Genomic DNA, 21,570 nt, shown 5'->3' on the forward strand with positions numbered 1-21,570 from the left:
CAGGTACCTCTATTTTGAAGGGGAAGGGCCCGACTTGATCGCTGCATCACTCCATGTTTTTTCCGCACTTAGTGATTTTAGGATTTATACTCTGATGTTATGATACAATACGACTTCCTGAATATTTTGGTATTAGTTTCTTATGAATGAAATGAATTTAAAAACAAAATTTTTTATCTGTATTTTTGGGATGCTACATCCTGAAGATGATAGGATAACTCCTGCATCTCGGTGACACAAGGTGATATGGCGCCTTTGCAATTGGGACGACACCAAAGATCAGATAGACCCTGAGCTCAACCAGCCTCTCGGGAGGCATGCCAGAAAATTCCTCAGGGAAAATATTAGGAAACTCTCTCACAATTGGGACATCGAAAACTTAATTCTTCCCCCGTCCTGCATATCGACCATATATGCAAGATACCCCATACATTCATGTTGAAGACACTGTCTCACTCTAGCAGCGGAACAGAAGGTGGATCCAACTCTAGTACCCTCACTATATATACTCAAGACTCCCTCACTAGGTCACGAGCCATCACTAACTGCCTTTCACATTCAATCAATTCCCCGAACCGGCCGAACCAATCAATACCTACAACCACACAAACATCTCCCTTCACAATAGGGATGCGATCAATCAGGAATCCAACACCAATAATCTCCAATACACAATCCTAGCATATCTCAGAAGCCAAAATCGTATGATTATCATCTATAACGACTTTCAAAGGTCAGTTCTAGGAACTCATGAGCAATACTAAAATCTCTACAAAAATATTTCATCACAAAAGACTGACTCGCACCTGAATCAAAAAACACCAAGGCGTGTACAAAATTCATAATGAAAGTACCTAATAGAATCACAACATAACCATATATGAAAGAAATAATTTAACAGAAATGTAAAATAGACATATCCTAGCGAAGACATCAGGTGCTGCTCTAGCCTTTTCTACAGTCAACTGAAAATATCGACACTGAGCCTTCTAGGCCTCAACCTTCCCATGACGCCCATCAGTGATGCATAGGGTCACAGGAGCAGGACTCTGAACTGGCTTCGACACAAGGACTGGACCCTCGGCTTTAACATGGTTCGCTTGGTTGCAACTAAAGTAGACTCACAAAACCTTCAGACACTCCTTCTCTTTACCCACTTAACCACTCGATGCGAGTGGACTGGTCTCCTTTCTCTCCTCTACATATCCACCTCGGTCTCTCTCACCTGCAGCTCGAACTCAATCTCCCTCCTTAGAGAATTAGACTGTAAATCAACCAACGTTTGATACTGATAGTTCGTCACGAATGCTCTGATGTCCTTCTTAATCATACTCAACTATTGGGCCATTTGTGCCTACTCGGTGGATGCATACTTAGGGCAGAACATAGATCTCTTGTGCTACATCCTGGTGATATAGGTCACCTTCTTTATTGTCTGTCGGAGCAACAGTTACTCCTGAGACAGTCGCTCCCTCTCCACCAAGGGAACATGCTCCTCACGAAACATCTCAAAAAACCGATCCCATGTTATAGCAGTCTTCTCCATAGGTGAAAAGTTGACAGTCACGAACTTCCACCAATCCTTATCTCCCAAGCGAAGTAGGTTTTGCGCAAAGTGAACCCTTGGATAATCCGAGCAAGAGCAGGTATAAAAGCACCCATCAACATCATTATTCTGCCCCATAACTGCAATCAGCTTCTAGACCCCATCAAACTGCAGGGGCTTCATGGTGTTGAACTCCCAGTATTGCATCAACCCCCCCCCCCCATGAGATCTAACTACGACGACAACAACAGCCTCGATGATAGCAGCGTAGCGCTCGTCAAACATCTTGATCATCACAGTCTTGATAGACCTAAATACCTCCGTTATATCCTCCAAGACCATCATGGCCAACTTTACAGTAATGATCATATGGATCTCATATCACTGGTACCTTGCCTCTATTGACCGCTAGAGATTGTACCTCAGGTAAAAACCATACTGAAATACACAAGGAAAAAGGTCAAAACCAGACTAAAAATGAACATAGATACTAAACAACCCATAAATAACTCCTTATCCTATCAACTAGCATGCATTTCTATCAACTCAAATAACATCAATTATAATACAACATACGATACAAATATGAATATGTTGGGAGATCACTTCATCGAGCTCCGACTGATTGTACACTTTGCTTCCTCCACCTCTTTTTGAAAACTCATTTTTTCAAAAGGTTTTTATTAAACTCTCAGATCCTTAACATGAGTCTTGAATCCCACGAATGTTCTCTACTATAAAAAGACCTTTAATGACACGCGATTTATGACACACATTGATTTATGATATGAAAAAGTTTGTGACCTAAAAATAATGTCATCTCTTCAGAAATTTGAAGGATTTAGGACGCACATTTTTGTGTGACCTAAAATTAGTGTAAAAAAAACTCTGAGTGCGCTTATTATAAAATGTGTGTCATCTAAGCATGTCGTTCTATATTTTTTTTAATGAAATGCGCATTTTAATAGCAAAGGTAGAAATGGAATCCCCAAAAAAGTAAAACCCCCGCCTGTTTAATCCTCTCTCAGTCTCCCTTGTTCCCTGTAATGATGCCTCCACCTTCTTCCATCAATGCTAATCTTTGAATTAGCTAGAAATATACCCTAGGTAGGGCCTTCATCTTCACCCACCTCCAAAACCTCCAACCCTTTTTCATTTGTCCAACACAACCCGGGCTTTAATCTGCAAGAAAACCTCCAACTACATCCTCTACATGAGAAAAAAAAACCCTAATTAGCAGCCATATTTTGACACCATGTACCCTTGGGATGAAGCCTCGTTTTGATGTAGGGGTCCCATTGGGCTCTTATGTTAGGGCGGATTTCTCTTCTTACATCCCCTCTAACCAAACCCTTAGCATCCCAAAATAACCCTAATCTTCCCTTTGTTCGTCTTAGTGGCTAGAGAGGGAGTTGTTCGAGTTTTTTTTAGGGTTGTCGGATTTTTGAGTCACTGTCGAGGGAGAAGGAGGAAGAGGACCTCAAGAATAACTTTTCTCCAACTTAAGGTATTGATTCCTATTCTTTTCTCCTCCTTTTTTCTTTTTTCCGTCAAGAACCACTTACCGTCGTAATAAATAAATTAACAATTTTGTTGATTTTCAATGTCTACAGTTCGACGTTCATGTCTCTTGCAACAAAATTCCCATTTAAAATAAGCACATATGAGAAACGCTATCAAAATGGGACCCGCATACTGGTTGAAGAGTCGATTGAATCCATAGTAGAAAAACACAACAGAACATCGGAATCTGTCACACCCCCAAACCGGAACGGCGGAAACGTTCGGGGGTGGATGACGTCATATCTACTATCACAACAATTGCATCATAGTAATCAAAGTAAACACAACCATTACATTTAATATATGATAAATATTTACATCTGTTTGATTCATGTTTTTATACATCAAAAGTATAACCCAAAAGTAAAAGACGTGACTCTATACGCTCCATCTTCTCAAAATCTGTGTGATATACCTGTCTACGGATTTCCTGATAATACAAGAAGTTTTGAAGGAGTATCAACATAAAGCTGGTGAGTTCATAAGAATGTTTTTGTAGTGAAAACCAGTAATTGAATTCTGTAAAAACGTATGCATGTTTCCCAAGAATATCCAATATTTTCTAACATGTATGTTTGTTACTGTTTTTTGTTCGTAAAACTTGACTACCACTGGTATGTATACTATGTTTTGTTTGGAAACCCTGACTACCACCAGTATGTATAGTATGTTCTGTTTGAAAACTTTGGCTATATATTCTGTTTGAAAACCCTGGCTGCCACCAGTATGTATAATAGTCTTATTATTTAAAATAAACCGAGTATTATATCCCTGGAATCCTCGAGTGTAATGTATAGTAGTTCTATTAATTTAAAATAAAACGAATGAAGAGTGAAATCCCATAAACAAAGGTTATTTTATACTATTGTGAGTCGTATAACCATGCTTTATATGACCTAGTGACCTTTATGACGTTATTCAAGTGTCGGATATATGACATTTGTCACCCTAGGCATGCCTGCCTAACTGTAGCTATCAGTTCAGGTGTAGGATTGTCAGTCCCGAATAGATCTATTCATAAATCTCATGCTCTCCCTCAAGGAGACTCAGGTTATACTATGATAGGATTTAACCTGTACCCCGAAAGGCACAATTGAAGTGTTGTCTCACAATCGTGTATTAACTAGTTTACATATAGTTCTGTATGGTTCTTTTGTACTTGAATCCGTATGTATACTGTATAAGGTAATAATTATACTTAAATAATTATTAAATGTTTTACTCTCGTAGTAATGTATATCATGAACTAAATCTGTCATAGTTTATATAATTAGCAATGTATAATTCTAAATTCGTAAAAACTGTGTATTGAAAACCCCAAACTATACCTATTATAGTTTGCATGTATGTCATGTTCTTGGTTCGTATATTGATCTGAAAACTATGCAATTATGGTTGTACGTTGAAAACGTCCCTTATGCTCGGCATGTTACAAAAGGGATAAGATATCTAAATATTGTATAAAACATGGAAGTCTTTTGGTTGCATAAATTGCATAAGTTTTAATCCTGTTGAAATTCTTTTGTATAAGTTCACAAATATCATTTGTGTTTGGATTGTATTCCCCCCTGAAAACATTAAAAATGGTAAAAGCATAGGGGTATGAACTCATTGTTAGTTGTATGCAAGCATCGAATCAACGAACTGGAAATGAAGACCCTCGAGTTGTTGTATGTGGCACTTAACGAAATCCTAGTAACAATTAAATACATATATGTATCAAAATTAGCGATCTCGTTTGATAAAGTGTTAGAAAAAACACTTGCTTTCGGTTAAGGATTGTTACCAGGACTTGATTGAATCGAGGAAAGCGGTTTTTTCACCACTTAGGAAGTGTTTACGGCCGTGAATGGGGTTTATGGCCGTGAAAGGAGTTTACGGTCGTGAACTTCCTCTTAAAGAATTTACGGCCTTTGAAGGTTTGAAGTGTGTATGGCCGTGAACTGGTTTACGGTCAATGAAGATTTATAGATTTGAATGGTGTACGGCCATACACTCAAGAACAAGGATGCTGGATTCAATGAAAAACGTGTTCTAGATGCTCTAAATCAACTCCCAATGGCGAATCTCAATGATTTTCAAAAGAAAAAGGGTGTTTTTGGTGTTTATGGTCAAGAGTTGAAAGAGAGAAGGAGAGAGTTTTCGGTCAAGAAGGTTAAAATGAAGGTGGGGTCCCGTATATATACGTTGGGGGTATGGTCGGTGGTAGGGTCCACCTGGCACCAACCGCAAACGGGTTTACGGCCATAGACAGGTTTACAGCCGTAAACTTCGCTCAGGTCGAAAACTATTTGGTTTTTCGCGTGATTTTAGTTCCGAATCGTATATAAAATTCAATTATATATAAAACTCGTTGGTTTTTCTAAACCAAGAAGTTTGACGGAAACTCAAAAATAAAATTTAAATTTTATTAATGGAAATCGGTAAATGGAAACGGAAAAAGGTTTGAGTTGTCACAGAATTAGTTATTGTATCTCAAGATTCCTTTGATTCTTATACAATTCAAGTTGTTGGTGAAATTAGAATCAAATACTAATACATCCACTTCTGTTTCTTTAGCATGAAATGTCCACTTTCAGCTCCTGCAAAACCTTTAAAGCCTAGGATACCAAGGTTAGCAGGTGTTTCTTGTTTGATTTCTCAAAAGATACGTGACCAACAAAGCAATATTAGACCTTGTTCAAAAGTTAGTTTCTACATGTGGCGAAGACGAGACAAGTTGCTACCAAGTAAATGACAACTCCAAGGAAAAAAAAAGTGTCTTGCAAATCCTAAATCCTGCCAAAGCGTACCAAATTCAAAGACAACCACATGCTTCTAAAGCTGAAATTAACTCGTTGCCAAATTTAGAAGATAAAAAGAATATAGTAAGTATAAAAGATCATTCAAATAAAGATAATGGTAAAGAAAGTGCTCTGAATTTAGAAGATAAAGAGAATATGAGAAGTCTAGAACATCATTCAGTTGAAGATGATGGTAAAGAAAATGCTCCGAATCCTCAAGATAATAACAGGTACTAAAAAACTTGTAATTTCTGCTTTTTTTTTTTTAGTTTCTCTTTTTGGTCTCATCACAATGCTTATAATTTTTATGCACTCAGACTTAACAACCAACCATTGGGTAGTACTATTATCCTAACAATGTAAACCAATACTATTCTGGCCTGCAAATGAAACTGAATGTTTATATCTTTCTCCTTCTCCTTCTCCTCCTTCCATATCTGATATGATTACATATCCTAATTCAGGTCATAAACGAGACAACAAATAACTATGGTTAGACAAGTATAAGCCTCGCTCTTTGCTAGACTTGTATGTTCACAAAAAGAAGGTTGAAGAGCTTAAAATATGGCTAGAAGAAATAATCAAAACCAAAAACAACAATCATTACAATTATGTTCTTGTCATAACTAGACTTCCTAGAGTTGGAATATCTGTAACTATTGAAGCAATTGACTCCCATCTTGGAGTCACAGTATATGAATGGAACACACCTACTCCCACAATTTGGGAAGAACACATTCATACAGCCAATGCATGGTTGCGTTACATGTCAAATTTAGATGAATTTGAGAATTTTGTTGAGAAAATAAGAAAATACAGATTAATTTCTTCTTCATTGACTAAAGAAATCCTTTGTTATCTTGATTGATGATCCTCCAGTTACAAATGGAATGATTTCTTATGGTAGACTACAACGTTGTCTCCATCTTCTAGTCCAATATGTTTGTGTTCCAACAGTTATATTAATCACAGACTACGGTAGATCAGACACAACCGATTACACCTCAAGATGTTGGGAAGAGCTTCAAACATCTCTTTAAAATGCATGAGCTTTTAAGGTTGCTTTCAATCCAATCACAATGAACTCCATCACGAAAATTCTTTCAAGGATTTGTAGGGAAGAAAAACTTAAAATAAAAACTGAACAAATTGATGTTGTAGCTAATTAAGCAAGTGGAGGTGATATCAGAAATGAAATCACATCTTACAGTACTTCAATCTAAAATCAAAATCTAAGGTAGCTCTATAAATTCCAATTGTTTGAATGATGGGTACTCTTTATCATGTGGAAGATATGAAACTCTCTATGTGGTCTACGCCCTTGGGAAATTTCTTAATAACAAAAGAGAAACAGAGAACACGGCTGCATCTGGTATGGAAATTACTTTATTTCCCTTCCTTCTATAGTACAACTTGTTAACCTTCTTTCTTCTGTTCTAGACTCTTTAAAGGAGTTATTTACAAGATTGTCCATGAAAATGGATGTACCAGAGAAGGTCCTTGGTCAAGAACACGGACAAGAAAGACCTATTGTTGATTTCCTACATGAAAATGGAATTCTTTTTATTTTTCTATCCATTAATCATGACATTTCTTATTTATTTATTTATTTATTTGATTCAGTTTTAGATTTTTTTGAAGAGGAAGGTATAGATGATGCATGGGTTGTAGCTTCATATCTAAGTGATACTCACTTCTTGCTTCATCTTCAAGGTATTCTTTTAACATATTAATAATTGTAGTAATTACTTAAATTATAAAAACATTGAATATTGTGTTATGAGTGCTTAGGTGACACAAATCCTAACAATGTAAACCAATACTATTCTGGCCCTGCAAATACATGTCATACTAATTCTTCAAGCTATTATATAAGAAACCAGGCAATGATTCTCTTAGGGCTTGAATTCAGGAAATTATTCATGGTACATAGTTACATTAGAAGGTTGGTTACCATGTGTTCCTTTGCTTCTAAAGGATCTGTTTTTTTCTACTATTATATATGTTTTTAATTGTTTTGCCTCTTTTGCATGCATCCATAAGCTGGAGAATGTTGTATCTGTTAGGTCACATTTTATGGTTTGGGCTAGGTTTCTTTATGTATATGTATTTGTAGGGTTTGGTCTTGTTGCTTTTATGTGTTTATTGCAGTGTACCATGAACCTTATTTGCATTTGGTCTGTCCCTACAAATAGGTGTGTGTCAGAACGTTGTCAGTAATGTTGCAGAGAGCTGTTCACGGTCCTATGTGTGTGCTCAAGGTGTACCTGAAGTTTTTATGGTATAAACGTGTGCATTGCTTGACTAATCTTTTTCTCTACTCCATTCTTGTTTATTTGATTGATTACTTGTTTGATTGCTGGTTTGGATCCGTGGATTTGGGTCTCTACAATTGGTATCAGAGCCAAATCTGGTGTCAAACTCGTATTTGGTGTTTACGACTCAATTTTCTCTACATTTTTGTGGTTAATTTGTGTGTGGTTTCTGGATATCTGCATTCGTTTGATCAAGGCTAAAGGATCAAAATCTGCTTCAAAAACTATTGTTTTTGGTATTAGGTTCATCCTGTTGAAGCTTTTACGGCCGTAAACTAGGAATACGGACGTGAACAATTCATCACATTTGACCGTGTTCATCTTGTAGCCATGAACCATTCAACTTCTTTAACCGTAAACTGTAGTTGGGCAAGTTTTATTTTTTGACAGTAAATTGCCTTGTGTACGGTCGTGAAGAGTGTACGGACGTGATCCCTATACGGCCGTAAACCCCATTTGGTCATTGAACTTTTCATTTTCAATTGTACTTTCATTGTTAGTTTGTTTGTTTAATTAAAAAAAATGGATTCACAAAGCTCAATAACTCACCAAGACTTGGACTCGATCATGGGAACTACAACTCAAATTCCTCGCTTACTGTCCGCTGAAGGTTTCCCAGAATGGGAATATAGAATGGAAAAATACATCAACATGAAGGACTTCAAAATCTGGTGTAGCATCTTGAGAGGACCAATTCGAATCATTACGACACTAGAAAATGGAACAGTCATTGATAAGGCATTTGAGAACTACACCGATCAATATTTTAAAACGATTGAAGAACAAGAAAAGGCATTGGCTACACTCACAATGGCTTTATCCCCAGAGATTGCTCAGGGTTTCCGAGAATATACCTCTGCAAAAGCTCTATGGGAGGCACTAGTTGAGGTTTATGAAGGAAATGAGGACATGAAGCAAAGTCACCAGGATATGCTCAGGCAAAAATTCAATATGTTCAACTACATTCTTTGAGAAAACCTGAAAGCTCAACTTCAACGATTCATCACATTGACCACTGAAATGAGTTCGACTGGGATTTCAGTGCCAATATATGAAATCAAAAAGAAACTGTTGAATTCTCTCCCAAAGGCATGGGATATGAATATTGTTGTCATCAAGAAAACAAAAGATCTTAACCGACTTATCTGGTTGAAACCATGGCCATTATCAAAGCATGTGATCTTGACGACAAGAAAAGGGAGATTAATCATGTGAATTCATACTCAATTGCCAACCTCGGGATTCAATCCAATAATGCATTCTCATCCTTCACTACCCCGCAAGTTCAATCTTTTGTTGCTTCTCAACCACCATATTATGCCACTGCACCCATTCAAAGCATCCAATCGTCAATGTTTTATCCACAAGATGCATCTTCCTCAAAAGCATCCGCTCCAACTTCTGCTCCCAATGAAAGTGATGAAAACATGGCTTTAGCTACTGGCCTTGTCAACTGCTACAATGCCTTCGTGGCCGGTGAGTTACCTCCTCAACTATCCCTTGTTGACTTGGATCAAATACATCCAGAGGATATTGAGGAGATAGATATCACATGGCAGATCGCCATAGCCGAGTTCAGATCAAAAAAATTCTCCAAGAAGATAGGAAAAAAACCTTAGGTAATGAACGCTGACAAGAAGGTAGGCTTTAGTAAGGGAAAACTTAGATGCATCAACTGCCATGAGCCTGGCCATTTTTCCAGAGAGTGTTCGAATCCAGACAAAAGGGAGAATTAAGAAAGAACAATGGTGCCCATGGGAAGTAGCAAGGGAGCTACAACCAACAACCAAACTGCTAATATTGTTGTGGTGGCTCAGTCGTTCGACTAGGAAGACTAGATACATGCCTTGAACATTTCAGGACCTGAAAATGCACACCTTGCCCATATCAATGACATCCCAGAAGGAGAATCTGAGGTGGAGCCAGAGGTGGAGATGATGGAACTGCAATTCGCATTTAGGGCGTCTACCACTCCAGAGCCAGAGAAAAAGGAGGTCAGTCAAAATTCTTGCTCTCAAACTTGTGTTGATACTATCAAATTCTTGCGTGATCAAATTGAATTAATTAAAAGAGAGAACGAGGATCTTAAGTATGAGAGATATAACCTTAGGAAAGGCCAGAGACCATTAAAAGAACAATTAGAGGCCAAGACTAGGGATTTTAGGCAGTTGCAGGAAGATTACAACAAGTGTGAGAATTACAATTTTGTTAAAAAACAACTTTCTGCTGTGACTGAAGAACATCACACATTGAAAATTCATTTTGAAAATGTTGATTTTAATTTCAAGAAATACGATGTGTCAAGTGAAAATTTTGCAACAATAATTGAAAAGCAAATGAAGTGGAAGGACCAAAAGCAAGTAAGAATAGGTTATGAGAGTGTCCCTCCCCCATACAATCACAATTAAACTGCTAAACATTTGACTCAGGATGAGATTAACTGAGAGCCATCTATGGCTAATGGCAAACCAGCTACTGAACAGGCAACATAATGTAGTGTTGGGGAGTTAGATACTAACATTTCTACTTCCTTTGCAGATTTGTCAGTAAGTTAGGGAAAGCAGGAGGATGAAACGATTGAGGTTGATAATAATTTTGTGTCAAAATTTGGTGGTCCTATTTTGAATAGTGATGAGTCTGTGTCTGTTAAAACTGATTTGATTTGTGATGATTTGGTGTCAAACTATAATGTTTCTGATAAATATGGTGTTGTCTTTGTTAAATCTGTTGAATCTGATACTAGCACACCCACACCTTCTACACCTATCACACAATTTGACTCCTGCACTTGCACGTGTGGGAAAGTTAGAAGAATTTAAAAGAGCACAAAATTTGATAAAGTTGTTAGCAGTTCTAAAGATAGAAAGCAAATATATTACAACTGTGGTACTGCCGTCCACATTGCTCATAACTGTCCTAATAGGGCATTTATACATTTTTCAACACTGAGAAGAGAAAACGAGTCTCGAGGAAGGTCTCTAACAAGAAGGTCCTTGAAATCTCATCTTCGTGATGATGATTGGAAAGTTCATAATGATAAGAAAAGGCTGATCTTAAAACGAACAAACAGGTTTTCACTAAACCAGCCATAGGTGCTTTGCTGAAATCAAATGCGGCTAAGCCAATGTCGATTTTCTCAAAGGGTGCATCTAGATCTTCGACTAATCCTAGCTGAAAATCTAAACGCTCAAAGCAAAAGGAAATTATTTCTAAATCACCTGTGAATTCTTCAAAACCTAATTATCAGTGGGTGCCCAAATCTACACTTGTTCAATCATCTTCTTCTTCCGAAGGTGCATTTGATTGTAATTCAAAATTGAAAAATCAAAAGGATAAATCTATGAATGTCAAGGGTAATGTAACACCCCCCCCCCCTCTGGCACGTATCACAATATTATCCGCTTTGGGCCACTCGGCACGAGGACTTCCTAGGGGGTCACCCATCCCGGTACTACTCCCGCCCGAGCACGCTTAACTGCAAAGTTCTTATGGGATCTGCTGCCCTCACGGCTTTAAAACGCGTTGTGACAAGGAAGGTATCCACACCCCTTTATAAGGAAATGTTTCGTTCTCCTTCCTAGCCGATGTGGGATCAGATCTAACCCACTTTCACCCCCATTATAGGGTTCGACGTCCCTGTCGAACACATCGACCCGTGTCCTAGCTCTGATACCATTTGTAACACCCCCCTCTGGCACGTATCACAATATTGTCCGCTTTAGGCCACTCGGCACGAGGACTTCCCAGGGGGTCACCCATCCCGGTACTACTCCCGCCCGAGCACGCTTAACTGTAGAGTTCTTATGGGATCTGCTGCCCTCACGGCTTTAAAACGCGTTGTGACAAGGAAGGTATCCACACCCCTTTATAAGGAAATGTTTCGTTCTCCTTCCTAGCCGATGTGGGGTCAGATCTAACGCGTTTTAAAGCCGTGAGGGCAGCAGATCCCATAAGAACTCTGCAGTTAAGCGTGCTCGGGCGGGAGTAGTACCGGGATGGGTGACCCCCTGGGAAGTCCTCGTGCCGAGTGGCCCAAAGCGGACAATATTGTGATACGTGCCAGAGGGGGGTGTTACAAATGGTATCAGAGCCAGGGCACGGGTCGATGTGTTCGACGGGGACGTCGAACCCTATAATGGGGGGTGAAAGTGGGTTAGATCTGATCCCACATCGGCTAGGAAGGAGAATGAAACATTTCCTTATAAAGGGGTGTGGATACCTTCCTTGTCACAACGCGTTTTAAAGCCGTGAGGGCAGCAGATCCCATAAGAACTCTGCAGTTAAGCGTGCTCGGGCGGGAGTAGTACCGGGATGGGTGACCCCCTGGGAAGTCCTCGTGTCGAGTGGCCCAAAGCGGACAATATTGTGATACGTGCCAGAGGGGGGTGTTACAGGTAAACCCAGGGTTGTAATGACGTGGGTCCCCAAATCTAAATGATCTCGCTCATTGTGCAGGAACAGCTGCGGAGGAATGTCAGCAGATATTCTCAAAGGTTTCCGAGCATAATGCTATGCTATGACATCATCGGCTTGGACATGCTGACGCAAAGAACCTGAATCAACTTGCAAAGAATGAAATAGTGTACGGGCTTCCTGTCAAAGATTTCATTATGTTTGAAAAATGTGTGGCTTGCCCTCTAGGAAAACATCATAGAAAGCCACACTTGCTAAAACAGGCTTGGTAGTGATAGATGATTTCTCGTGGTTCACGTGGGTCTCTTTCTTGTCTAACAAGGCTGGGATTGCTGACTTGATTAAGAAGTTTGTTGTAATGATAGAGAAACAGAGCAATCACTAGGTGAAGGCGATCAGAACTGACAACGGGACCAAATTCAAGAATGTCGTTCTCGATCATTTTTTGTGCGTAAAAAGGGATAATCCGTTAATACAGTGTCGTTCGCACACCGCAGCAAAATGGTGTTGCTGAGCGGCGGAACCGAACACTGCAAGATGCTGCAATGACAATGTTGTGTGAATCTAAACTTTCGGTTTTCTTTTTGGCCGAGGCGATCAGCACGACGTGCTATGTTCAAAATCGTGTCTTGATCAACAAAGCTCAGATGAAGATCCTGTATGAGATTCTCTGCAGTCATAAGCCATTTGTTAGTCATTTATGTATATTTGGTTGTCCTTGCACCCTCCTTCATCTAGAATCTAACCCCAAATTCAATGCCATGGCTGATGATTGTTACTTTGTGGCTTATGCTGCTCGCACGACATACAGGGTCTACAACAAGAAGACAAAGCAAATTGTAGAATCCTTCGACGTGCGCTGGTTGGAGGAGAACATGGCGGATGCCCGAGTCGGTCCATATTGGTTATTTGATTACACATCTCTTTTCAAATCGTTCAATGTGTTTTCAGATGATTTTTCTGGTTCCTACTCCGGTTCGAAGGAAGTTATTGAAGATGAAGAAGAAGATGTTGTTTACAGATCACCATTAGTGCCTTCTACGACTCCTGCGGTGGATGAAGTTGTTACAAGTACTTCCTCAGGTTCGTCGTGCCAAAGAACTGATCCCGATGCTGAAGTGACTCCTTTTACACCTGCAGAAAGAGACTTTATGACCAAATACACTTCCGCTGCAACTCAGACTTTCATGGAGTTACCCTTTCCCGAGCCGATTGCTAACGAGTATGTGGCCAACACTTCTAATGATTTTAGATCATATGAGGTGTCTGATGTAGAAGATGACAGACCCATCAACATCAACAACCTTCCCGTAATGCTCAATGACATCAGGCAAGAGCTTCCCTCCAGACTTCAACGGGATCACTCGATCGAAAATGTCATCGGTCAGCTAGGCGAAGGTGTTCAAACACGAAGTTAGAGTGGAGACGTCAACACATGTCTCTATTCTTGTTTCATCTCTCAAATAGAGCCAAAGAATGTCGACATGGCATTGATTGAGCCTGGCTGGGTTGATGCAATGCTTGAAGAACTGAATCAGTTCAAAAAGTTAGGGGTTTGGAAACTGGTTGAATTACCTAAAGGCAAGAAGTCCCTCGACGCGCGCTGGGTTTATCACAACAAGCAAGATGATTTAGGGGTTATTGTGCGGAAAAAGGCATGATTGGTTGTTCGTGGATTCCAGAAAATAGAGGATCTAGACTATACCGAAGTTTATGCACCTGTTGCTTGCTTGGAGGCTATTCGCATTTTCCTCGCGTATGCCTCTTACATGAACTTTACGGTTTTGCCAGATGGATGTCAAGACTACCTACCTATATGGAGCTGTGAAGGAGGAAATCTACGTTGATCAACCTCCTGGGTTTGTCAACTCAAAGTTTATGATCAACCTCAAGCATGGATATACACGGGGAACAATCGATCAAACCCTGTTCATTAAGCATGTTGGTGCCGATCAGATTCTTGTGCAAATATACATCTATGACATTATATTCGGGTCAAAGAGTCCACCAACCATCAAGAAGTTACTGCCACCTTACTAGAGGTTCTTGGTCCACGTACTTATCAGCTGCATTTTAGGAAGAAGATCCGGCGTTGATGAGGTCTCGTTGCACAACATAGGAGCAATTGTTGCGTTGGCTACCGATTTAGAATTCAATTTTTCAAAGTTCATCCTGAATGACATGGTAGAAAACATTGAAAGAAAAGGAAGAGACAAGTATCTCACGTACCGAAGGTTTCTGCAATTGATCTTCAACAACAAGCACCCAGAGATCGAAAGAAAAGGAGAAACACTCGATGTCAAATCTCTTGGCTCCAACACCTTCGGTCTCATGAAATAGAACCGTAAGGGAAAATTCATATTTGAGGGAAAGTTTCCATTGGTAAAGTTCAGCAACTTTACTGAAGTTAGTGAAGTATCAGCGTCTGAAAGCTCCTCAGATCATATGGAAACGGAAGAAGATGTGATCACTGCTCCTGAAAAAGAAGAGCCCGCTGCTCCTGTTGCTATAGTTGCTGAGGAGCATGTTCCGGTAGCATATGAAGAAGAAAATGAAGAGAATGATGATGATGCTAATGAGAATGATGATGAGGAGGAAGATGATCTTGAGAAAGGATTGATGGAAAATATTGTAAAGGAAGATTATAAAGAAGATACGGGTTTAGTTGGTGATTTATCTGGCTTTGACAATAATGACATTTCATTCAGTTTTGAGCATGGCGAGTACAACCCAACAAATGAAGACCTCGACTCATTATTTGACAATGTCAATGAAGTTGCTCAACCGGCAACAGAGACAGGGGAGTTGGTGACGTTCAAAAAGTAATGCATCCTACCTCTAAACAGATGGCCAAAACTACAAAAATATCGGATACAACATCAATGATTCCTCCCCCTTCATGTTGCTATTCCAACCTCTTTGCCATCTGGAAGTGATCTTGTGATGTCATTTTCCTACCAACCTCCATTGAAAAGAAGGCGAGCTAACCCGAGATCGGGAGTGCATGTTAGGGATCAAGAACCACCAGTGCAACCACCTACCACAGTTCCTTGAAGGTCCAAACACCATGTTTGAAACCGGGAGCTCTTCAGTTCCTGGAGTTTCCTCCGTCCCAAGGCCTGTGCACAACATTGCCTCTAAGAGGCTTGCAAGGGTCTTGGCTAAACAAGAAGCTACATGCCTTCCTCTTCGCGGAAAAGGCATATCAATTGAGGAAGGCAACTTAGGGGGAGTGGACCCATCTATCCAAGAACTCAAGGAAGAAATGGGTATACTGAATCAGAGAATCATTGAGAGAGATGTGTTGATTGAAAACCTCAAAACCCAAGTCTCAGAGCTCAAATCAGACAATTCTCTGAAGACAACACAGATCTCTGATTTACAAACTCACCTTGGACCTCTGACTTCCGGTTACTTCAACCTCAAGAATAAGCTGCATTTGGAATTTGGTGACAAATTCAAGTCATCCGTCAAAGAACCAGGCAGAGCTAAGACCTCTACCATTCACCATGTCCAAGCTTCAAAACAAGGACCCCCTATTGATCCTCCCATTGTAAGAACAACTCGAGTAGTTGATAGATTTGAACATGAGCCAGTTCAAGCTCCCCACATAGTTGCTTTGAAGCGAGCTCAACAAGCATCATCTTCTAAGAAAAAAAAGTGGATGTTAAAAAAGAGCTTAGATTAGAATGCTCGCGGAGGTCAACCCTAACTTACTGTAACAGAACTCAAGAATAAATGATTTGGTTCCAAGTATGGTGATCGATCAGGAATAATATCGTGGGGTTTTCATAACAAGTTGAATATGTGGCTTGTGAAGCGCAAAAGCTCGAATGTGGGGTATTACAAGGACAAACATGAATTTTGTTCATGGATGAGAGTTGATCTGTTTGAATTTGCTAATGTTCCCTTTGCTAATCCATCCAATGATCCAAAGGCAACAAAGTTCAAACTTTTTATGGAGAATCAAGTGAAAAAGGGTTTTATAGATATAAAGCCTGCTGAATCTTTCATCAAGAGCTTCTTAGATGTGTTGTATCTAAAGACCAACGAGCGTTTCAAGATGGTGATGTGGCCTCCTACTAACCAAATGGGACAGATTCGTATTATGCAGAACTTCTGCGATGTTTCACTAAGAAGTATGCTTTACTGGGTCTATGATGAAACCACAACTTCTGTTGTCATCAGATCTCCTGAAGGTGTATTCCGTTATATGACAAGAAGGATCTGCTTTAGTTTGAAAAATGGGATATACACTATCTGTCTCAACATCAGATCCAGGTTGCTAAAGATATTTTTGAAGCTGCTGCTAAGGAGTATACTACGATGATTGCTGAGATTAGCAATAAGCAGATGTGGCTTGGGTCAATGGGTAGGTCTGATGTGTTCATAATCGAGAAATACTGAATCAATGCTAGCCCTAAACCAAGGGGGAGATTGTTAGGTCACATTTTATGGTTTGGGCTAGGTTTCTTTATGTGTATGTCTTGGTAGGGTTTGGTCTTGTTCCTTTTGTGTGTTTACGGCCGTGTAGGTGTTCACGGACGTGAACCTTGTTTGTGTTTGGTCTGTCCCTATAAATAGGTGTGTGTCAGAATGTTGTCACTAACATTGTAGAGAGTTGTTTACGGTCCTGTGTGTGTGCTCAAGGTGTACCTAACGTTTTTATGATATAAACATGTGTATTGCTTGACTAATCCTTTTCTCTACTCCATTCTTGTTTGTTTGATTGATTACTTGTTTGATCACTGGTTTGGATCCGTGGATTTGGCTCTATATAGTATCTATTTAATTCTTTTTCCTCTTTTGCAACTGAAAAGTTCTTTGATAATAACAAAATATTTGGTTTCCATTGTATAGAAAAATCGATGTTGAAGTTTGCGATGATTAAAGAGAAGACTTACAGTTTGGCATTAAACTTTATGTATTTGAGATGTGTGAGAATATATATATATATATATATATATATATATATATATATATATATATATATATATATATATATATATATATATGACCAAGAAAATCAAAGAAAAAAAATGTAATCCTCTTTTCAAGTAAAAAACGACTATTATGGTTTCGGTCCTTATTTCAGGTTTTGTAATGATGCAAGTACGTGTTTCAAATAAAATTGACCATTGTACTCTTATCTACTTTTTTTTATAAAATTTATTTTATTATTATTGTTATTAATATTAAATTGGGGTGGTCCCATATTAATTTTGACTTTTGACATAGCAACCTATGTTGAAATAAAACTGTCAATTCATTTATGCATATGTTAATGAAACATGACAAAACTATAAGGTAGCCTTTACTATGCAGTAATCAATTGGGGGATGGAATGGAATGTACCATTCCATTCCTTCCCTCTTCCACCAAACACTACCTAATTTTACTAACAAAGAAGATGAAAGATCCATTGACCCTTACCTTTGACCACTTGCTCAACAGTGTATTGTTCACTCTCTTTGTTTTCTTTTAGTTTCATATGTTTTTCAACAGTTTAATGTTCTAATTTTATTAGGTTTACGGGCATGATTACTGGAATATAAGACCTCTCTCACCAATAGGAATGCTCTCAATGTCGCTCATTGAAGGTAAACTAATCACACAAATTATTTTAGTTTTTTTAGAATATTAAAAAATATTGTATTTATGTTGTTGTTTTGGTTGTTAGGCTTAGAGAGAATTACATACGTTGAAGGTAAACTAATCAGACAAATTATTTCACATACTCTTTCATTGATTTGTATATATATTAATATTTAATAATGAATTGAATCTTTGAAATTTTGGTTGTTGTTATAGCTTTTGGAAGCAACTGCTAGAGCCATTTTGCACGCCGGCTTGATTAACCCAAGTGGATTCACGAGAGGAACTGGTATGTGCTACTGAAAAAAGGCAGAGTCACTCCATCTGTTTGTTTATTCATGAAAGGAACCAATGGAAAATCAATGATATGGACGATTTTTTTGACATGATATTTGAAACAAGAAGGTGGCCCTTAATAGAAATGTAGTATTATGTTATATAGTTAGGGAAAACCTCTTAATAACAATGTGCAATTAGATCCCTTTAATGCCAATGTATTACTATTTTTTGACATGATGTTATTTGATGAAATTGATTGTTTTGGTATATATTTGTTTCCATATTTTTGTATTATAGCAATGTACATGATGTGTGTCATCTTCATTTATGACAGGGGCTTTAATGTAAGGTTACGACACACAAATGTGTGTCGTCTTCCTTCATGACAGGGCCTTCCTTGATACGTATTGTGTGTCATAAATGAGAGTAGTAAATGTGTGTCGTAACTGCACGTCGTAAATATGTGTCATCAATAGACGACGCGCAAAAAAGTGTCGTCTTTCGTTATGACAAGGCCTTCCTTGACACAGATTTGTGTGTCGTCTGATCATTTTACGACACACATTGCGTGTCGTAAAAGGCTATTTTTCTTGTAGTGGTTCATCCAAATCTGTCAAAACAAGGATCTGATACCAACTTGAAACATCCCAAATTTTACCACAAAATTTTTCATTTTTAGTGCAAAGAAAACATCATGTATCATAAAAAACCAATTTTTAAAATCCCAGGTGAAACAATACAATCCTCCATACCAGAGTATCAAAATGTTGAAAATCATTAAATCTGCAAGCCGGAGTGTACAGTCCAGCCTTCGCCTTTCCACGATCATCTGAAGTACCTGAAACATACTTAATCCACAACTATAAGCACCAAGTTTAGTGAGTTTCCCAAAATATTAAATACACTCAACATAATAAACAACCAAGGGTTACCAACAACCCTATGGATTACCAACACATTTTAGGGATTATCAGCAACCTTGGGTATTATCATCAATCTCGTAGACTCACAGTTGTCGATAAGTTATTAATAACTCAGTTTCACATATAACATCAATCAACAAGTAAGACACAACCTAGTAAACATGCATACACTACCATAGAGGTAAATATAATTAGAAGACTCGCGTTGTGGATAACAGCTAGACACAATAGCTCACACACAAAGTAGAAATGTACAAGTCACCTAACAACAATAAAGAAATACCCTTTCAGTCTATACTCTAAAACCTAATTTTGATAAAAAGTCAACCGAGGTCAAAGTCAACAGTCAAACGTGAGTCGACCTACACCTTGCATACAAGTTTCTCTATGCTTAGAGTATAGATCTAGATGGGAATGAGTCGAGGCTATGCTATGCTCAACATAAGGGAATTTATGCCTAACATAACAATCGGATGGTCAAAAGTCCTATTAAACTGTTAATACATAAAGTTAACACCTCAAACTTCTAGATATGAACCAAAAGAACATTCTAATGGATAAAGTTTTACTTTATATTTTTACATGCCAATAATGAGCAATAAAATCAAACCCTAAGTCCATGAAGTATATTAATGCTCAAGATCTCATGCATGGGATAGATGGGAATGACCAAGCTCCTATTTTTATGATTCAACAACCCCACAACATCAAGAATTGGTCTTCAAGTGGTCTAGAGTAATTCATACTCTTAAGAACCAAAGTTATAGGACAAATATCATATAAATCGATGACTAAATAAATCTAGTAGAATGAATACCAATATGGAAAATTTATACCTTCTAAGGGTGGAATACAATATGATGGATCAGTATCTACAGGGATTGAAGCTCCTAAATGCTTTTCTAATGATCTTTTCCTTTAAAGAGATACACAAGAACACTTAAAGACCTCAAATCTCTCACAAAGAAGCTAGGGTTTAAATGGATTGGATAGAAGGGTGGAGGCTAGGCATGAAGAGGCCCTCAAGGAGTAAGAGCCTATATATTGGCTCACAACCCAAAGAACTAGGGTTTTTATATTGTGCCATGATTCCATGCGTAGGATATCCTACACCCAACAAAGTGCATTAATTCCCCACATTAATTCTTCCTCCTACGCTCAGCCTGGGGGCTATCCTACGCCGAGCGTAGGACATAAAAAGCTATAAAAGACCAAATTGACTCTCGGAAATTCATACCTATGGATACAAGTGTTACATTAAGGCCTTTTATTATTATTTTCATGTCTCATCATCCATCTCTCTCATTATTCTATTCATCCCTCATTACCCATTTAACCAATATATTATAGGTATGAAAATACGTATATAGTAAATCGTATAAAAATCATCTTATATTATTTCGTCTAACACATAACATTTTAAATACAAGCACACATAGCATTTTATTATCTAAATACTTTAAATCTATGCTTAAGATGAAAGTAACTATGCACTCACTTGATAAAACTAGGTGCCTCAGAATTGGCAGAACTTCACCTTGGTATTTTAGCTTTTCCTCTTATAGGACTTGGGTTTAATTATCACTAGGTCTTAGTTTAATATTTTTTATGACTAAGGATAGTCTAGATTCCTCATAAATCCCATTGTCAACATCAATATATATCAAGTAAGGAACAACTAGGTATGACCATATCGAAGGTACGGTCTGTTTGGTATACATAGTATACTGTTTGGAAATCCTACTTTAAACACCTCACTAAATCCATCCTAGACATCATATCGGAGGTAGTGTCTGTTTAGTATACATAGTATACTGTTTGGTATACAATAATTCCTCCTCTAACCCTCATCATTTTGGTCCCTCGTGATTTGACTTCTCTTTTTGGAGTTTAATTGATGAAACTTTGGAAGTTTGAAATGGAGATGAGAAAGTAGGTGTCGAAGTTATGCTCATAGATATTAAGACTTCATTAAATCAAGGAAGTTATACTTTCTCCTACCTATACCTGGTTATACCCTTAGTCGTTGTTATGAATCTATAAGTACTAGATTAGTCATTTATTCTAGTTAAATGTTTTGATTGGTCTATTTATAGAACAAGTGTCTAGGATAGACACGTTGTCTAGGTTATTGGATTTCAAAAAAGCTATAT

General features: G+C 38.3%; 2 pseudogenes; both read left to right on the forward strand.

The window, feature by feature from the left end:
• Positions 1 to 6,334: 6,334 nt before the first annotated feature.
• LOC145030295 (cell cycle checkpoint protein RAD17 pseudogene) lies at positions 6,335 to 7,625 on the forward strand (annotated as a pseudogene).
• Positions 7,626 to 12,437: 4,812 nt separating this feature from the next.
• On the forward strand, positions 12,438 to 12,555 carry LOC145033041 (5S ribosomal RNA; annotated as a pseudogene).
• Positions 12,556 to 21,570: the final 9,015 nt, after the last annotated feature.

Source organism: Lactuca saligna, chromosome 2, assembly GCF_052625555.1.
Source record: "Lactuca saligna cultivar CGN05327 chromosome 2, ASM5262555v1, whole genome shotgun sequence".
Lineage (NCBI taxonomy): Eukaryota > Viridiplantae > Streptophyta > Magnoliopsida > Asterales > Asteraceae > Lactuca > Lactuca saligna.